Genomic DNA, 18,653 nt, shown 5'->3' on the forward strand with positions numbered 1-18,653 from the left:
CCCATGGATCTTTGCAACCTGTGGTTCAGAAGATCCCCTTGTGAGCCCACGCTTCCAGGACCTTGGGTCTGACACACACAGCTGAGTCTGGGCAGAGCAGCCGCTCAGGCACGCACAGACCTAGGAGCTTTACATACTCTGGCCCAGGATCTCCAACAAACATGTCTGCAACTCAGACATGAGGCAGGAGACAAGGCCGGAGGTCCCCCACATACCCCTAGGAAGGGGGCGGAATCCAGGGAGCTGAGTGGCATCTCTCTCTCTATCTTTTTTTTTTTTTTTTTTGAGACAGAGTCTCACTCTGTTGTCCAGGCTGGAGAGCAGTGGCGGCATCTCCGCTCACTGAAACCTCTGCCTCCCGGATTCAAGCGATTCTCCGGCCTCAGCCTTCTGAATAGCTGGGATTACAGGCTCCTGCCACCACACTGGCCTCATTTTTGTATTATTAGTAGGGACAGGGTTTCGCCATGTTGGCCAGGATGGTCTCGAATTCCTGACCTCAAGTGATCCACCCACCTCCGCCTCCCAAAGTGCTGGGATTACAGGCGTGAGCCACCGCGCCCAGCCTGAGTGGCGTCTTTCTGGAGGCCCCACTTCCACTGCACCTCACAAGGTAAGACTCACTGGCTTGGAATTCCAGCCAGCTACTGGCAACAGGGTGGAGCCTACCTGAGACCAGACTGAACCTTCTTGAGGATAGGCAGGCGTCATCTCTGTTGTTTGGTCGACTCAGCTGTTCCAGCCTGTGGGCTTTGGAAAGTCCAAACGGCCCAGACAAGGAAGAGTCCCCAGAACAGAGCACCACAGCAGCGTTGCCAGATCGTGGCCAGACTGCTTCTTTATGTGGCGCCGGATCCATTCTTCTTCACTGGTTGGGACCTCCCAGCCAGGCCCTCCAGCCACATCCACCCGCACATATTAGGGACAGAACCCTGATCTCTCCCTGGGACAGAGTGCCTGAGGGAGGGGAAGGCCGCCACCTGTGTTGGTTGAATGACAGCCATTCCAGCCTGCAGGCTTTGGAGAGTCCAAATGGTCCAGAGGAGGAAGGGTACCCCCAGCAGCGCGGCACAGCAACCTTGCCAAATTGTGGCCAGACTTCCTCTTTAAGCAGGGCCCCATCCATTCCTCCTCACTGAGTGGGACCTCCCAGCCAGGCACTCCAGCCACACCCGTCCTCACGTGTTAGGCACAGAGCTCTGATTTCTCCCTGGGAGGGAGTGCCTGGGGGAGGGGAGGGCTGCCACCTGGGTTGGTTGGAGGAGGACTTAGCCCTTCCAGCCTGCGCGCTTTGGAGAGTCTAAGGTGACACGGGCAGAGGCAGTTCCCCACCACAACACAGCTGTTTTGTCAAGGTGTGGCCAGGCTGCTTCTTTAAGTGGGACCCTGATCCACTCCTCCTGGCAGGGCAGGTCCTCCCAGCCGGGTCCTCCTAGATGGGGCATCTGGCCACCCCCACTCACGTTCTACAGGGCCAACAGAGCTCTAATTTCTCCGTGGGATGGAGTGCCTGAGGGGCAGGGCAGGCCACCACCTTGGCCGTCTGGGCTTCTCAGCTGGTCCAGTTTGTGGGCCTTTGAGAGCTCAAACCATTTGGGGACTGAAGGGATCCCCAACACAGCACAGGTGCCTTACCAAAAAGCAGCCAGACTGCTTGTTTAAGCAAGCCCCTGATCCTGTTCCTCCTGACTAGATGAGACCTCCCAACCGGGGTCTCCTGCCACCTCCTACAGGTGTGTTCGGGCTGGCAATAGGCCAGTACACTCCTGGGACAGAGCTTCCAGAGGAGGGGACAGGGTGCCATCTTTCCTGTTTCACCAGTGATACCTTCAGGTACAGGAAAAACCAAGGCAACTAGGGTCTGGAGTGGAGCCCCAGCAAACCACAGCAGCCCTGTGGAAGAGTGGGAAGACTCTAAAAAGAAAAACAAACAGAAAACAACAACAACAAACACAAAAATCCAATCCAAAGGTCAGCAACCTCAAAGACTGAAGGTAGATAAACCCACAAAGATGAGAATCAGTGCAAAAAGACTGAAAACTCAAAAGGCCAGAGTGTCCTCTTTCCTCCAAATGACTGAAACACCTCTCCAGCAAGGGCTCAGAACTGGGCTCCTATTCAAAACAGTATTGGAAGTTCTGGCCAGGGCAATGAGGCAAGAGAAAGAAATAAAGGTATTCAGATAGGAAGAGAGGAAGTCAAACTATCTGTGTTTGCAAGTAACATGATCCTATATCTAGAAAACCCCATTGTCTCAGCCCCAAAGTTTCTTAACCTGATAAGCAACTTCAGCAAAGTCTCAGGATACAAAAATCAGTGTGCAAAAATTGCTAGCATTTCTATACACCAACAACAGGCAAGCAGAGAGTCAAATCATGAACGAACTCCCATTCACAATTGCTACAAAAAGAATAAAATACCTAGGAATACAGCCAACAAGGGAAATGAAGGACCTCTACAAGGAGAACTACAAAACACTGCTTAAGGAAATCAGAAAGGACACAAACAAGTGGGAGCTGAATGATGAAATCACATGGACACATAGTGGGGAGCAAAACACACTGGGGGCTGTCAGAGGATGGGAAGTGAGAGGAAGGAGAGCATAAGGAAGAACAGCTAATGGATTATGGGCTTAATACTCAGGTGCTGGAATGATCTGTGCAGCAAACCACCATAACACACATTTACCTATGTAACAAACCTGCACATCCTGCACATGTACTCCTGAACTTAAAATAGAAGTTGGAAATAAAAGAAAAGAAAAATTGAGTGGAAAGTATAGAGAGTTCCCATATACCACCTCACTCTGCTTATTTTTCCTGTTATTAACATCTTGAGTTAGTGTGGTATATTTGTTAGAATTGATGAATCAATATGGATATATTATTATTAATTAAAATACATAATTTACATTAGGGTTGATTCCGTGTTGTACCTTCTATGGGTTATGACAAATGTAATGTGTAATGACATGTGTCCACCATTACAGTATCAAACCCTAAATATTACCTGTGTTTCACCTACTCTCTCCCTACTACCACTTCTGAATCTCTCTGAACCACTGACCTTTTTACTGTCTTCATAGTTTTGCCCTTTCTAGAATGTCATATAGTTGGAATCCCAGTATGTGGCCTTCTCAGATTGGCTTCCTTCACTTAGCAATCTGAAGTTAAGATTCATCCTTTTTTTTAATGGCTTTATAGCTCATTTCTTTTTAGTATTGAATAATATTCCCTTGTATGAATGTACCAACAGCTTGTTTATCACTATTGAAGGACATCTTGCTTGCATCCAAGTTTTGGCAATTATGAATAAAGCTGCTATAAAAAATCTCATATGAGGGTTTTTGTATGGATGGAAGTTTAGAACTCACTAGGGTAAATACCAAAGGGTGTGATTATAGCATCATATGATAAGAGTATGTTTAGTTTCATAAAAAACTGCCAAACTGTGTTCCAAAGTGGTTGTAACATTTTGCATTCCCACCAGCAATGAATGAGAGTTCCTGTTGCTTCACATCCCTAGCAGCAATTGGTGTTGTCAGTTTTTTGGATTTTAGCCCTTATAATAGGTATGTAGTGGTAATTGCAAATTAAAATAACAATCAGAAACCACTACACATGTATTAGAATTGGTCTATATGTCTGTTTTTATGTCAGTACCACACTGTTTTGATTACTGTAGCTATGCAATATGCTTGTTTTGTTTTGTTTTGTTTTCGAGACAGAGTCTGACTCTGTCACCCAGGCTGGAGTGCAGTGGCGTGATCTTGGCTCACTGCAAGCTCTGCCTCCCGGGTTCATGCCATTCTCTTGCCTCAGCCTCCCAAGTAGCTGGGACTACAGGCACCCGCCACCATGCCCGGCTAATTTTTTTGTATTTTTAGTAGAGATGGAGTTTCACCGTGTTAGCCAAAATGGTCTTGATCTCCTGACCTCGTGATCCACCTGCCTCGGCCTCCCAAAGTGCTGGGATTACAGGTGTGAGCCACCACGCCTGGCTGCTATGTAATATGCTTTGAAATCATGAAGTGGAAAAAATACAACTTTGTTCTTTTTTAAAAGATTGTTTAGGGTACTTGGGGTCCCTTGAAATATTAATTTCAGGATACATTTTTCTATTTCTGCAAAAAATACTATTGTGACTTTGATACTGATTGCAATAAATCTGTAGATCACTTTGTGTACTATTGACATTTTAACAATATTATTTTCCAATCCATGAACACAGTTCAGTTCAGTTTTCTTCAGCAACACTTTGTAGTATTTGTTTTGTTTTGTTTTGTTTTGTTTTTGAGACAGAGTCTCACTCTGTTGCCCAGGCTGGAGTGCAGTGGCACAATCTTGGCTCACTGCAACCTCTGCCTCCCAGGTTCAAGCTATTCTCCTGCCTCAGACTCCCGAGTAGCTGGGATTACAGGTATGCCCCACCATGCCTGGCTAATTTTTGTATTTTTAGGAGGCACAGGGTTTTGCCATGTTGGCCAGGCTAGTCTCAAACTCCTGACCTCAAGTGATCTGGTCGCCTCAGCCTCCCAAAGTGCTGGGATTACAGGTGTGAGCAACTGCGCCTGGCCTTTTCTATTCTAAATAGAATTTTAAAATTAATTTCCTTTTCAAATTGTTCATTGTTAGAGAAATGAAACTGATTTTTGTGTGTTGATTTTGTATTCTGCAACTTCACTAAATTTATTTTTTAGTTCTAACAGGTGTGTGTGTGTCTCTCTGTGTGTGTCTGTGTGTGTAATCTTTATGGTTGTCTGCATATGAGATCATATCATTAGACATAACTATTTCTTCCTTTCTAATTTGGATGCCTCTTATTTCTTTTTCTTTTCTAATTGCTCTGGCTAGAACTTCCAATACAATGTTGAATAGAAGTGATGATAGTGGGAATCCTTGTTTGTTTCTCATCTTATAGGAAACGTTTTGAATCTTCCACTGTTAAGTATGATGTTAGCTGTGGGCTTTTCATATATGGCCTTTAGTATCTTGAGGTATTTTCCTGCTATTCATTCCTAGTTTATAGAGTGTTTTTATCATAAGTGGCTGTTAAATTTTGTCAAATGTTTTTCTATGTTAGTTGAGGTGATAATGTGGACTTTTTCCATTATTCTGTTAATGTGGTTTATTACATTGATTGATTTTCATATGTTGAACCAACCTTGCATTTCAGTAATAAATCCACTTGTCATGATGTATAATTCTCTTAATGTGCTGTTGAACTCTGTTTGCTATTATTTTGTTGAATATTTTTGAATCAATATTTATCAGAGATATTGGTCTATAGTTTTCTTGTAGTGCCTTTGTCTGGCTTTGGTATCAGGAGAATGCTAGTCTCATTAAATGAGTTCAGAAGTTTTCCGTCCTCTTCAATTTTTTTTTTTTTTGGAAGAGTTTCAGGGGTATCTGTGTTCTTCTTTAAATGCTTTGTAGAATCCATGAGTGAACCCATAGGGTCCTGAGGTTTTCTTTTGGGAGGTTTTTGATAGCTGATTCAGTGTCCTTGCTAATTACAGATTTGTTCAGATTTTCTATTTCTGCATGATTCAGTTTTGGTGGGTTTGTTTTCTGGGAATTTGTCCCTTTCATCTAGGTTATCCAATTTGTTGACCTATAATTATTCACAGTAGTCTCTTAAGATCCTTTATATTTCTGTAAAATTGTTTTTTTTTCTTGCTATAAATTTTAAATTTTTTATTTTTGTTCTGGAAATTTTATATTTACTTAATCCTTATATGTAATAGAAACATAATCCATTGAGCCTTTGGATAAACAAAATTTTCAGCATTTACTCATAATATATTCTTCAAATTATCCCACACAAAACTGCTTAGAAAGAATGTGTTAAACTATATTGATAATTAAAAAACAAGCACAACAACATAAAGAATCTTCCTCTATTTCAGGAGAAATGATTTACTGTGAAGCTATCCTTTTAACATCTTTGTTGTCAATTCTGGGTGAACCAAGATGGTCGCTTTCCGTCTCGTTCAACGATCCTCTTGCCCTGATGTTGTTCAGATGGTGTCTCTCCCGTGTACAGCACCATAGTCTCTATGGTGGGAGCCTTAAAAGGCCCCCCTTCTTGTTTCCCTATCTGTCGTCTGATTTCTGCAGTCTCCTTGTGCACTTTCTCATAGCAGTAGCCACAAAGGACATTTCTGTTTCAGGTGACCACATTCAGGACAAACATCTGTATTGTTCTTTTTTTTTATTTTCTTTTTGAGACAAAGTCTCGCTCTGTCGCCCAGGCTGGAGTGCAGTGGTGCGACCTCGGCTCACTGCAACCTCCATGTCCCAGGTTCAAGCGATTCTTCTGCCTCAGCCTCCCGAGTAGCTGGGACTACAGGCGCATGCCACCATGCCCGGCTAATTTTTTGTATTTTTAGTAGAGACGGGGTTTCACGATATTGGCCAGGCTGGTCTCGATCTCCTGACATCGTGATCTGCCCACCTCGGCCTTCCAAAGTGCTGGGATTACAGGTGTGAGCCTCCGTGCCCGCCTATACTGTTCTTAACTTTAATAAGCTTCTGAGGGTTTCTTCTCCTACACAAGTTAACTTCAATGGTGCGTCTGTTTTTGGGAGCTGCAATCCAAAAGATACTGTACCAAAGGCTGGAATTCTCATTACTTCCACTGGTATCATTTGCTGGCTCTGTAAATATGGCTGGGCCCTGTACTGCTAATGCTGGTCCCCACGGAGGACTGGGAAGCCAGGCTGGCTCTGCGGAAGCTTCCGCAGTAGTCGCTCCCAGTAGTTTCGAAGCAGTCCCTGGGCCACAGGCCACAGTGGAACCGTAACATTGGTTTTAACGTCCACTCTTTATTTCTGATTTTAGTTATTTGGGTCTTCTCTTTTTTTTTCTTAGTTAATCTGGCTAACAATTTGTCAATTTGGTTAATCTTCTCAAAGAAGCAACTCTTGATATTCTTGATTTTCTCGATTATTTTTCTATTTACTATTTCATTTTTCTCTGCTCCATTGTTTCCTTCGTTCTTCTAGCTTTGGGTTATTTTGTTTTTATTTTTCTAGAGCCTTACAGTGTAAAGTTAGATTGTTCATTTGAGATCTTTCTTTTTTTTAGTATAAGTGATTACAGCTATAAAGTTCCCTTTCCAGTGCAGTTGCCACATCCTACAAGTTTTGGTAAGTTGTATTTTCGTTTTCTTTTTCTTTTCTTTTCTTTTTTTTTTTTTTTTTTGAGACGAAGTCTTGCTCTGTCGTCCAGGCTGGAGTGCAGTGGCGTGATCTCACTTCACTGCCACCTTCATCTCCCGGGTTCAAGCAATTCTCCTGCCTCAGCCTCCCAAGTAGCTGGGATTACAGGTGTGTGCCACCAAACCCGGCTAATATTTGTATTCTTTGTAGAGACAGGGTTTCACCATGTTGGCCAGGCTGCTCTTGAACTCCTGACTTCAGGTGATCCGCCCACCTCAGCCTCCCAAAGTGCTGGGATTAAAGGCGAGAGCCACCGCACCCGGCCTGTATTTTCATTTTCATTCATCTCAAGATATTTCCTAATTTCCCTGGTGATTTCTTCTTTGATCCATTGGTTGTTTACAAGTGAGTTGTTCAATTTCCACGTTTGGTAATTTTCCAGTTTTCCTTCTGCTGCTGATTTCTGGTTTCATTCCACTGTGATTAGAAAAGACGCCGGGCGTGGTGGCTCATGTCTGTAATCCGAGCACTTTGAGTGGCTGAGGTGGGCAGATCACTTGAGCTCAGGAGTTTGAGACCAGCCTGGCCAACATGGTGAAACCTCACCTCTCCTGAAAATACAAAAATTAGCTGGGCGTGGTGGTGCGTGCTTGTACTCCTAGCTACTCAGGAGGCTGAGACAGGAGAATCACTTGAACCCGGGAGGTGGAGGTTGCAGTGAGCTGAGATCGCGCCCCTGCACTCCAGCCTGGGGGACAGAGGGAGACCTTGTCTCAAAAAAAAAAAAAAAGAAAAAAGAAAAGAAAAGAAAAAGAAAAAGATACTTTGTATGTTTTCAATATTTTTAGATTTATTGACTTGTTTTGTGGCTTAACATATGGTCTATCCTAGAGAATGTTCCATGTGTACTTGAGAAATATGTGTGTTCTGCTATTGGTGGGTAAGTGTTCTGTTATATCTAATTGGCCTATAGTGTGTACAAGTCCTCTATTTTTTTATTGATCTTCCATATGGTTGTTTTTTCTATATGAATGTGTAGTCTTGGAGCCCCCTACTATTATTGTAGTTCTGTTTATTTCTCTGTTCAATTCTTTTTTCTTTCTTCTTTTCTTTTTTGAGACAGTATCACTCTGTCGCCCAAGCTGGAGTGCAATGGTGCGATCTCAGCTCACTGCAACCTCTGCCTCCTGGGTTCATGCAATTCTCTTGCCTCAACCTCCCAAGTAGCTGGGATTACAGGTGCACACCACCATGCCCAGCTAATTTTTTGTATTTTCAGGAGAGATAGGGTTTCGTCATGTTGGCCAGGCCGGTCTTGAACTCCTGACCTCAGGTAATCCACCACCTCGGCCTTCCAAAGTGCTGGGATTACAGGCGTGAGCCGCCACGCCCGGCCTTCTCCGTTCAAGTCTGTCAGTGTTTATTTTTTGTATTCAGGAGATCTGATATTTAACGAATATGTTGATAATTGTTCTACTTCTTGGTGCACTGACCATTTTATCATTATTTAATGTCCTTCTTTGTCTCTTGTAACAGTTATTGCCTTAATGTCTATTTTGCCTTATATTTGTATAGCCATCTCTCTCTGCTCTCCTTTGGTTAGTCTTTGCATGAAATATCTTTCTTAAAAAATTCATTATAGTAAGAACACAACATGAGATCTACTTTCAACAAATTTTAAGTTTACAAAATTTACAATATTGTTAACTATAGGCATGACGTTATATAACATATCTCTACAACTTATTCGTCTTGCATAACTGACACTTGATACCCATTGAATAGCAACTCCTCATTTCCCCTTTTTCCCAATCCCTGGCCACCACCATTCTATTATCTGGTTTTATGATTTTGATTATCTTAAATACCTCATCTAAGTAGAATCACACAGTATTTGTTCTATCACTGGCTTATTTTACTTAGCATAATGTCCTCAAAGTTCATTCATGTTGTCATATGTGGCGAGATTTCCTCCATTTTTAACACTGAATAATATTCCATCATAAGTGCATACCACAGTTTATTCATTCATCGATTGATGGACATTTAGGTTGTTTCCATATATTGGTTGTGAATAATGATGTGATGAACATAGGAGTGCAGATATCTCTCCAAGTTCCTTATTTCAATTCTTTTGAATAAATAGCCAGAGATGGACTTGCTGGATTATATGGTAGTTCTGTTTTCACCGTGAGTATGTTCGTTGTGGGCTTTTCATTATGACCTTTATTACGTTGAGGTATTTTTCTTCTATTCCTAGTTTGCTGAAAGATTTCATCATGAAAATGTATTAAATTTTCTTTTTAATTTTTTAAATTTTATTTTAGATCCAGAGGGTACATGCACTTGTTTGTTACATGGGTATTACATGAGTAATAGTGGGGGTTGGGCTTCTAGTGTACCCATCACCCAAATATTGGAACTTATATCTAATAGGTAATTTTTCAACCCTCACACCCTCGCAGCCTCCCCCTTTTTGAAGTCCTCAGAGTCTATTTTCTCGATCTTTATGTCCATGTGTACCCTTTGTTTAGCTCCCATTTAATAAATGAGAAATGCGATATTTGATTTTCTGTTTCTGTGTGAGTTCACTTAGGATAATCGCCTCCACTGCATCCATGTTGCTGCAAAGGAAATGATTTCATTGTTTTTTTATGATTGCATAGTATTCCATGGTGTATCTATATCACATTTTCTTTTTTTTTTTAACATTTATTTATTTATCTTTGTATTTATGTTTTGAGATAGAGTTTCACCCGTTGCCCAGGCTGGAATGCAGTGGCGTGATCTCGGCTCACTGCAACCTCTGCCTCCTGGGTTCAAGTGATTCTCCTGCCTCAGTCTCCCAAGTAGCTGGAATTATAGGTGCTCGCCACTACGCCCAGCTAATTTTTGTATTTTTTAGTAGAGACAGGGTTTCACTATGTTGCCCAGGCTGGTCTTGAACTCCTGACCTCAGATGATCTACCCACCTCGGCCTCCCAAAGTGCTGGGATTACAGGCGTGAGCCACGGCGCCCAGCCCTTAACTTTTAAGTTCAGGGGTACGTGTGCAGGTTTGTTAGATAGGTAAACTTGTGTCACAGGTGTTTGTTGTACAGGTTATTTCATCACCCAGGTATTAAGCCTAGTACCCATTAGTTATTTTTCCTGGTCCTCTCCCTCCTCCCATCCTCCACCCTTCAATAGGCTGCAGTGTCTGTTGTTCCCCTCTATGTGTTCATGTGTTCTCATTTAACTCCAACTTGTAAATGAGAACATGCAGTGTTTGGTTTTTTGTTCCTGTATTAGTTTGCTAAGGATGATGGCCTCCAGCTCCATCCATGTTCCTGCAAGGAACATGATCTTGTTCTTTGTTATGGTTGCATAGTATTCCATGGTGTATATGTACCACGTTTTCTTTATCCAGTCTACTATCATTGATGGGCATTTAAGTTGATTCCATGTCTTTGCTGTTGTGAATAGTGCTGCAATGAACATACATGTGCATGTGTCTTTATGATAGAATGATTTATATTCTTTTGGAAATATACCCAGTAATGGGATTTCTGGGTTTTGTTTTGTTTTGTTTTTTGTTTGTTTGTTTGGTTTGTTTTTGAGACAGTCTCGCTCTGTCACCCAGCCTGGGGTGCAGTGGCGTGATCTTGGTTCACTGCAACCTCTGACTCCTGGGTTCAAGCAATTCTCCTACCTCAGCCTCCCGAGTAGCTGGGACTATGCACCAGCATGCCTGGTTAATTTTTGTATTTTTAGTAGAGACGGGGTTTCACCATGTTGGCCAGGCTGGTCTTGAACCCCTGACCTCGTGATCCTCCCACCTCGGCCTCCCAAAGTGCTGGGATTATAGGCGTGAGCCACTGCACCCGGCCAGTAGTTCTGTTTTTAGCTCTTTGAGGAATTGCCCCACTGCTTTCTACAATGGTTGAACTACTTTATACTCCCACCAACAGAATATAAGCATTTCTTTTTCTCTACAACCTTGCCAGCACCTGTTAATTTTTGACTTTTTAATAATAGCCATTCTGACTGGTGTGAGATGGTATCTCATTGTGGTTTTGATTTGCATTTCTCTAATGATCAACGATGCTAAACTTTTTTTTCATATGCTTATTGGCCACATGTATGACTTCTTTTGAGAAGCGTCTGTTCATGTCCTTTGCCCACTTTTTAATGGGGTTGTTCTTCTTCTAGTAAATTTGTTTAAGTTCCTTATAGATGCTAGATAGTAGACCTTTGTTGGATGCATACTTTGGAAACATTTTCTCCCATTCTGTTAGGTTGTCTGTTTACTCTGTTGATAGTTTCTTTTGCTGTGCAGAAGCTTTTTAGTTTAATTAGCTCCCATTTGTAAATTTTTGCTTTTGTTGCAATTACTGTTGGTATCTTTGTCATGAAATCTTTGCCCATTTCTATGTCCAGAATATGCCACATTTTCTTGATCTATTCCATTGTTGGTGCATGCTTAGGTTGGTTTCATGACTTTACTATTGTAAATAGTGCTGCAATAAACATACAAGTTCTGGTTGTCTTTCTAATATAATGATTTATTTTCTCTGGGGGGATACCCAGTAGGTGGGATTGCTGGCTCAAATGATAATTCTATTTTCAGTTCTTTGAGATATCTCCACACTGTTTTCTACAGAAGTTGAACTAATTTACATTCCCACCAGCAGTGTATGAGTGTTCCTTTTTCTCTACATCCATGCCAACATGTGTTGGTTTTTAACTTTTTAATAAAAGTCTTTCTGGCTTATGTAAGATGGTATCTCAGTGTGGTTTTAATTTGCAATTTTCTTAAATGCTTTTTGTGCTTCTGTTGAGATAATTATGTGATTTTTTAGCTTTTATTCTACTAATGTGGTGTATCGCATTAATTGATTTTCATCGTTAAAACATCTTTGATACATTGGTGTTGTATGGGAAGTAAAATTTAGAAATCCTTACATCCCAGGGATAAATCCCACTTGGACATGGTGTATAATCCTTTTAATGTGCTGTCTGATTCAGTTTTGTAGTATTTTATTGAGGATTTTTACGTCTATATTCATCAGAGATATTGGCCTGTTGTTTTCTTTTATGGTAATGTCTGGCTTTGTATCAGGGTAATGCTGGTCCCATAAAATGGGTTTTAAGCATTCCCTCTTCTTCATTTTTTGGAAGAGTTTGAGAAGAATTGGCATTAATTCTTCTTTAATTTTTATTAGGATTCACCAGTGAAGCCATCTAGTTCTGGGCTTTTCTTTCTTGGGAGGTTTTTTTTATTACTGACTGAAAGTCCTTACTAACTATAGTTCTGCTCAGATTTTCTATTTCTTCATGCTTTAGTCTTAGTAGGTTGTACATTTGTAGGAATTTATCCATTGAATTTATCCATTAAATAAACTCTTCTTCTAGTTTATCCAGTTTTCCGGCATATAATTGTTCACAGTAGTCTCTTATGATCCTTTTTATTTCTGTTGTGTTTATTTTATTTCTGTTGTAATATCTCTTTTTTCATTTATGATTTTATTTATTTGAGTCTTCAATCATTTTTAGTCAATTTTGCTTATCTTTAAAAAAAAGTTTTAGTTTTGTTGATTTTTTCTGTTGATTTTCTATTTTCCAGTTTGTTTATTTCTGCTCCAATTATTGTTATTTCTTTCCTTTTCCTAACTTTGGGCATAGTTTGTTCTTTTTTTTCCTAGCTCCTTGAATTGAAAGACAGGTTGTTTACTTGAGATATTTTTTCTTTTCTAATGTAAGCATTTCTTCCTATAAGCTTCTGTCTCAGTACTGCTTTTGCTACATTCCATTAGTTTGGATATGTTTTGTTCTCATTTTCATTTGACTTGTGGTACCTTCTCATTTTCTTTTTGATTTCTTTGACCTAATGGCTTTTCCAAAAGAGTGTTGTTTAATTTCCACATACTTGAAAATTTTCAGTGTTCCTTCTGCTATTGATTTCTAGTTTTATTTCACTATTATCAGAAAACTTATCTGGTATGATTTCAATCTTAAATTTGCTAAGAAATGTTTTTGGGCCGGGCGCGGTGGCTCACGCCTGTAATCCCAGCACTTTGGGAGGCCGAGGCGGGTGGATCACGAGGTCGGGAGATCGAGACCATCCTGGCTAACACGGTGAAACCCCGTCTCTACTAAAAATACAAAAAATTAGCCGGGCGTGGTGGCGGGCGCCTGTAGTCCCACCTACTTGGGAGGCTGAGGCAGGAGAATGGCGTGAACCCGGGAGGCGGAGCTTGCAGTGAGCCGAGATCACGCCACTGCATTCCAGCCTGGGCGACAAAGCGAGACTCCGTCTCAAAAAAAAAAAAAAAAAAAAAGAAATGTTTTTGACCTAACATGTGGTCTATCTTCGAGATTCTTCCATGTGCACTTAAAAAAATGTGTATTCTACTGTTGTTGGGTGGAATATTCTGTATGTGTCTCTTAGGTCCATTTGGTCTATGGTGTTATTTAAGTCCTCTCTTTCCCTATTGATCTTCTATCTGGGTGTTTTATACATTATTGAAAGTGGGATATTGAAGTGTCCTACTATTATTGTATTGCTGTCTATTTCTTCCTGTCAATGTTTGCTTTATGAAATTAAGTGAACTGATGTTGGGTGCATATGTATTTGTAACGATGATATCTTTCTGGAAGATTAGTCTTTTTATCATTACATAATGTTCTTCTTTGTCACTTGTGACAATTTTTGACTTAAATTATTATTTGTCTGAGATGAGTATTGCCACCCCTTCTTTCTTTTGTTTACCATTTGCATGAGATTTTTTTCCATGCCATTACTGTCAGCCTCTGTGTGTCCTTAAATCTAAAGCGAGTTTCTTTTAGACAGCATGTAGTTTGCTCTTTTCTTTTTTAATATGTTCAGTTACTGTATGTCTCTTCACTGGGGAGTTTAATTCATTTGCATTTAAGGTAATTATTGATAAAGAAGAATTTACAATTGCCACTTCGTTAATTGTTTTGTGTTAGTCCCATAGTTCTTTTGTCTGTCTTTTCTTCTCTTGTTGTATTCCTTTTTGTTTGTTTTATTTTTTGTATTGATATGATTTGATTCCTTTCTCTTTCTCTTTTGTGTTTCCTGTACAGGTATTTTTGTGGTTGTCATTACCTTGGAATTTATATTAAAAATTTTATAACAGCCTATTTTAAGCTGATAACAACTTCAATTCAACTGCATACATATATGCTACATTGTAACTTTTCCACCCCATACATTTTATTGTCTTATTGTCAAGATTTTCACCTATTCCCATTGTGTACATTTAAACATATTTTTAGTTATTATTTTTAATATTTTAATCTTTCAACTCATACTGGAATTAAAAGTGGTTAAGCCACCATCATTACAGTAATATAATTTTCTGTATTTGTCTATATATTTACCTTTATCAATGAGTTTCATACTTTCTTATGCTATCATGTTTATGTTTAGCATCCTTTTGTTTCAACTTGAATAACTCTCTTTAGCATTTCTTGTAAGGAAGATCTGGTACTGATGAAATTTCTCAGCTTTTATTTGTGTGAGAAAGTCTTTATTTCTCCTTCGTTTTTGAAGGATTATATTGCAAGATGTAGTATTCTTGGTTGGAAGATTTTTTGGTTTTTTTCCCAACACTTTGTGTATATTATCTCATTCCTTTCTGGGCTACATAATTTCCTTTTTATTTAAACTTTTAAATTATTAATTGAAAAATTAGAACTGTATATATTTATGAGGTACAATATTATGTTATAATATATGTATACAGTGTGAAGTAATTAGATCAAGTGAATTGACGTATCCATCACCTCAAATACTTATCAATTTTTGTAGTGAGAAAATTTGAAATTTGCTCTCTTAGCAATTTTGAAATATGCAATACATTATTATTATTAACTATACTCACCATGCTGTGCAATAGATCTCAAAAAAATTTATTCCTCCTGTCTAACTGAAATTTTGTATCTGTTGACCAACATCTCTCAATTCCTCTTAACCCCTGGCCCCTGGTAACCACTATGCAGTTCTCTGCTTCTATAAGTTTGATTAACAGGTATATTAAGCTTGATTAACAGGTATATTAAGTTTTAGATTCCAAATATAAGTGAGCTCATGCAGTACTTGACTTTCTGTACCTAGCATATTTTATGTAGCATAATATCCTCCAGGTTCATCTTTTTTGTTGCAAATGGCAGGATTTCCTTCTTTTGAAATACTAAATAGTATTTCATTGTGAATGTATACATTTTCTTAATCCATTCATTTGTTGATGGACATTTAGGGTGATTCCATATCTTGGCTATTGTGAATAATGTTGCAATAAATATGGAAGTGCAGATATCTCTTTGACATACTGATTTCAAATCCTTTGGCTGTATATCCAGTAATGGGATTTCTAGATCATATGGTAGTTATATTTTTAGTTTGTAGAACATCCACACAATTTTCCGTGATGACTCTACTAATTTACACTCCTACCAACAGCATACAAGGGTTGCCCTTTCTCTGCATCCTTGTCAACACTTGTTATTTTTTGTCTTTTTGATACTAGCCCTCCTGACAGGTGTGAGGTGATGCCTCATTCTGGTTTTAATTAACATTTACATAATGATTAATGATTTTGTTCATTTTTTCACATATCTGTTGGCCATTTGTATGCACACACATCTCTCAAGAACACACAATGATTTTCAGCGACAGTCTAGTCCAAATCTGTTTGGGATAAAAAATAAATTAACTCAGTGGAAGCATAATATTGTTACAGTACACCCAGATTTTGTCACTACACAGAACATTTAACTTTTTTTTTTTTTTTGAGACGGACTTTTGCTCTTGTTGCCCAGACTGGAGTGCAGTGGCATCATCTTGGCTCACTACAACCTGCACCTCCCAGGTTCAAGCGATTCTCCTGCCTCAGCCTCCCGAGTAGCTGGGATTACAGGCATGCACCACCGCTCCCAGCTAATTTTGTATTTTTAGTAGAGACGGAGTTTCTCCATTTGGTCAGGCTGGTCTTGAACTCCCAACCTCAGGTGGGAGTTCCTTGGCCTCCCAAAGTGCTGGGATTACAGGCGTGAGCCACCGCGCTCAGTCCAAAACATTTAACATTTTAATCATAGTAGGTAATATTTTCTGAGTGTTTACTCTGTATTGGGCACTAGAATTATCTTCATTTCATAATAAAAGGAAAGTAAGGCTTCCAGGTGTCATTCACTCAGGGTCACAAAGCTAATAAATGGAATAGGAAATGGCACCAGGACTGTCTAACCACAGTCAACCCACATAACTACATCACAGAGCTGTCCTGGTTTCCACCAGTCACATTTAGATTAATAGTGATAGCACAACTTTCTCTAAGATCAGTGGGGGTACCTGAGAGACCTTAGTTTAAGCAAAAAGACTATTCTGGTAAGTTTGCTTCCACGGTGAATTGACATCATTTCCTCTGAAGACAGAAAACTTCTACCAGCTTTTATTTAAAATTTTTTTTTTTCATAAAACCATAACACTTAATTTTTTTTGTTTTTTTGAGACAGAGTCTCGCTCTATCGCCCAGGCTGGAGTGCAGTGGTGCAATCTTGGCTCACTGCAATCTCCACCTCCCAGGTTCAAGTGATTCTCCTGCCTCAGCCTCCTGAGTAGCTGGGATTACAGGTGTGTGCTACTATGCCCAGCTAATTTTTGTATTTTTAGTAGAGACGGGGTTTCACCATGTTGATCAAGCTGGTCTCGACTCCTGACCTCGTGATCCACCACCCTTGACCTCCCAAAGTGCTGGGATTACAGGTGTGAGCCACCCTGCCCAGCCAACACTTAAATTTTAGTTTTTATCAAAGTAATATATGCGCATCATTAAAAGAAATAAAATGCTACTAACGGGCACATAATAAAACCTAGCAATATCCTGTAGCACTTCTTCCCATTGCATGTCCTGCAGGAAACGACTTTCAACACTTTTAGCTGTTTCTTCAGAATTTACCATTCCCAAATCCCTTCTCCTTTCCACCTCCAATTCAGAGGCTAAACAACCAGCTGTTTGCTTTCTTAGCTTCCTTTGTAGCTAAGGATGGCTGTATTATCCAGCTGTAGCCAATGAGATGTTTGCTGGGGGCCTTTTACTTCCTGAACAAAGACACTTACACAGCTAATGCCATCCCCTTCCTTATTTCTGCTTTGAATATAGTCATGCTGTCTGGAGCTGTAACAACCATCTTGTGACCATGTAGGGATTAGCATGAGGATGAAGACAACATGTTAAGGAAGAAAATCAGAAAGAGCCTGATTTCTTGATAACATCATTGAGCAGCTGAACCCATGCCACCCTTCCTGTTAACTGAAAAATAAATAAATAAATAAATAAATAGATAAATAAATAAATAGAGCCATATGTGTTTAAGACACTGTCAGTTGGGTGTTTTTTGTTTGTTTGTTTGTTTTTACTTATGGCTGAAAGGAGTTTTAAGTGATGGACCACCATGATTCTTCATAATATTATTCATAATACACTTATATTACTATTTTTATAACTTAGCAATTTGAGACATTATCTTTTGACATCTCCTTATGGTACAAGAGGATTTATCTCTTTTTTATCCCCTATTTTCCCTCCATTTACTCTTTTACTAGGTTTATATTCCAATTCCTAGTAAATCAGTAGTCACTACAAAGTCAAGACATGTGGTGTAATTACCTTTAAATTTTTGTTAATGTTTCTGGTTTTAATAATTGCTTGATTTTTTTCCACTTGAATGTGCCTAGCCTTTGTTTTTCACATTTGCTTCATCAGTTCATTTATAAACCTATGAGCATATTTTTTCATAAATGTGCAAACATATCAGCCCATTGATTTAAGAAGAACACAATAAAATGCTGACTTGGAGCTCTGTGTAAGGGGAAGGTGCTTGTCAAGTCTACTATTGGACTTCTCTTTAAGGTGACTGGATGGAGACTTGCACAATCTGCCAGAGGACCACTAAATACAGAATGTGGAGGTCATTGCTCTGGGACTGTTTGATTTCTTTGGTGAACTCTCTGATATTTTGCTGGAGCGTAGATACTTGGCTCTTGTGATTTCTACCCATGAAGTAAGGGGAAGGTGGAGGGAGATCAACTGTTCCAATTCACACTTTCAATTATCCTCTGGTTGAGCCTTTATGTCTTGCTCCCACCATCAGGATACCTTTACTGCGCCTCTCCAGGATTTGGCAGGGTAGATGAGCTCTCTCCCGGTGATCTCTTCCCACATGTGGACTCTGCTCATTCCTTCCCCTGCCCTGCTTTCTCCGTTACCACCCCTCCCACCCCCTTTCTGCCTGCCAGAAAGTTATTGAAATCTCTTCACCACTGATGGGAACTCCTCCAGCTTTCTTTGGAGTTGTGAGTTTATACATTTGATTCCTTTACTCTTAATTTTTAGGATCTTGAGAGTTAGAGGAGATAAATGCATTCAATCTTCTTGAATGGAAACCCAAATCTGCCACAGACTATTTGCATATGTCAGGTCTGTAGA

General features: G+C 39.9%; 1 pseudogene; it reads right to left on the reverse strand.

The window, feature by feature from the left end:
* Window positions 1-5,671: 5,671 nt before the first annotated feature.
* Window positions 5,672-18,389, reverse strand: LOC105548130 (annotated as a pseudogene).
* Between the last annotated feature and the right edge of the window lie 264 nt (window positions 18,390-18,653).

The sequence above is a fragment of the Mandrillus leucophaeus genome, unplaced genomic scaffold (genome assembly GCF_000951045.1).
Source record: "Mandrillus leucophaeus isolate KB7577 unplaced genomic scaffold, Mleu.le_1.0 Scaffold400, whole genome shotgun sequence".
In the NCBI taxonomy this organism is placed as follows: Eukaryota; Metazoa; Chordata; class Mammalia; order Primates; family Cercopithecidae; genus Mandrillus; species Mandrillus leucophaeus.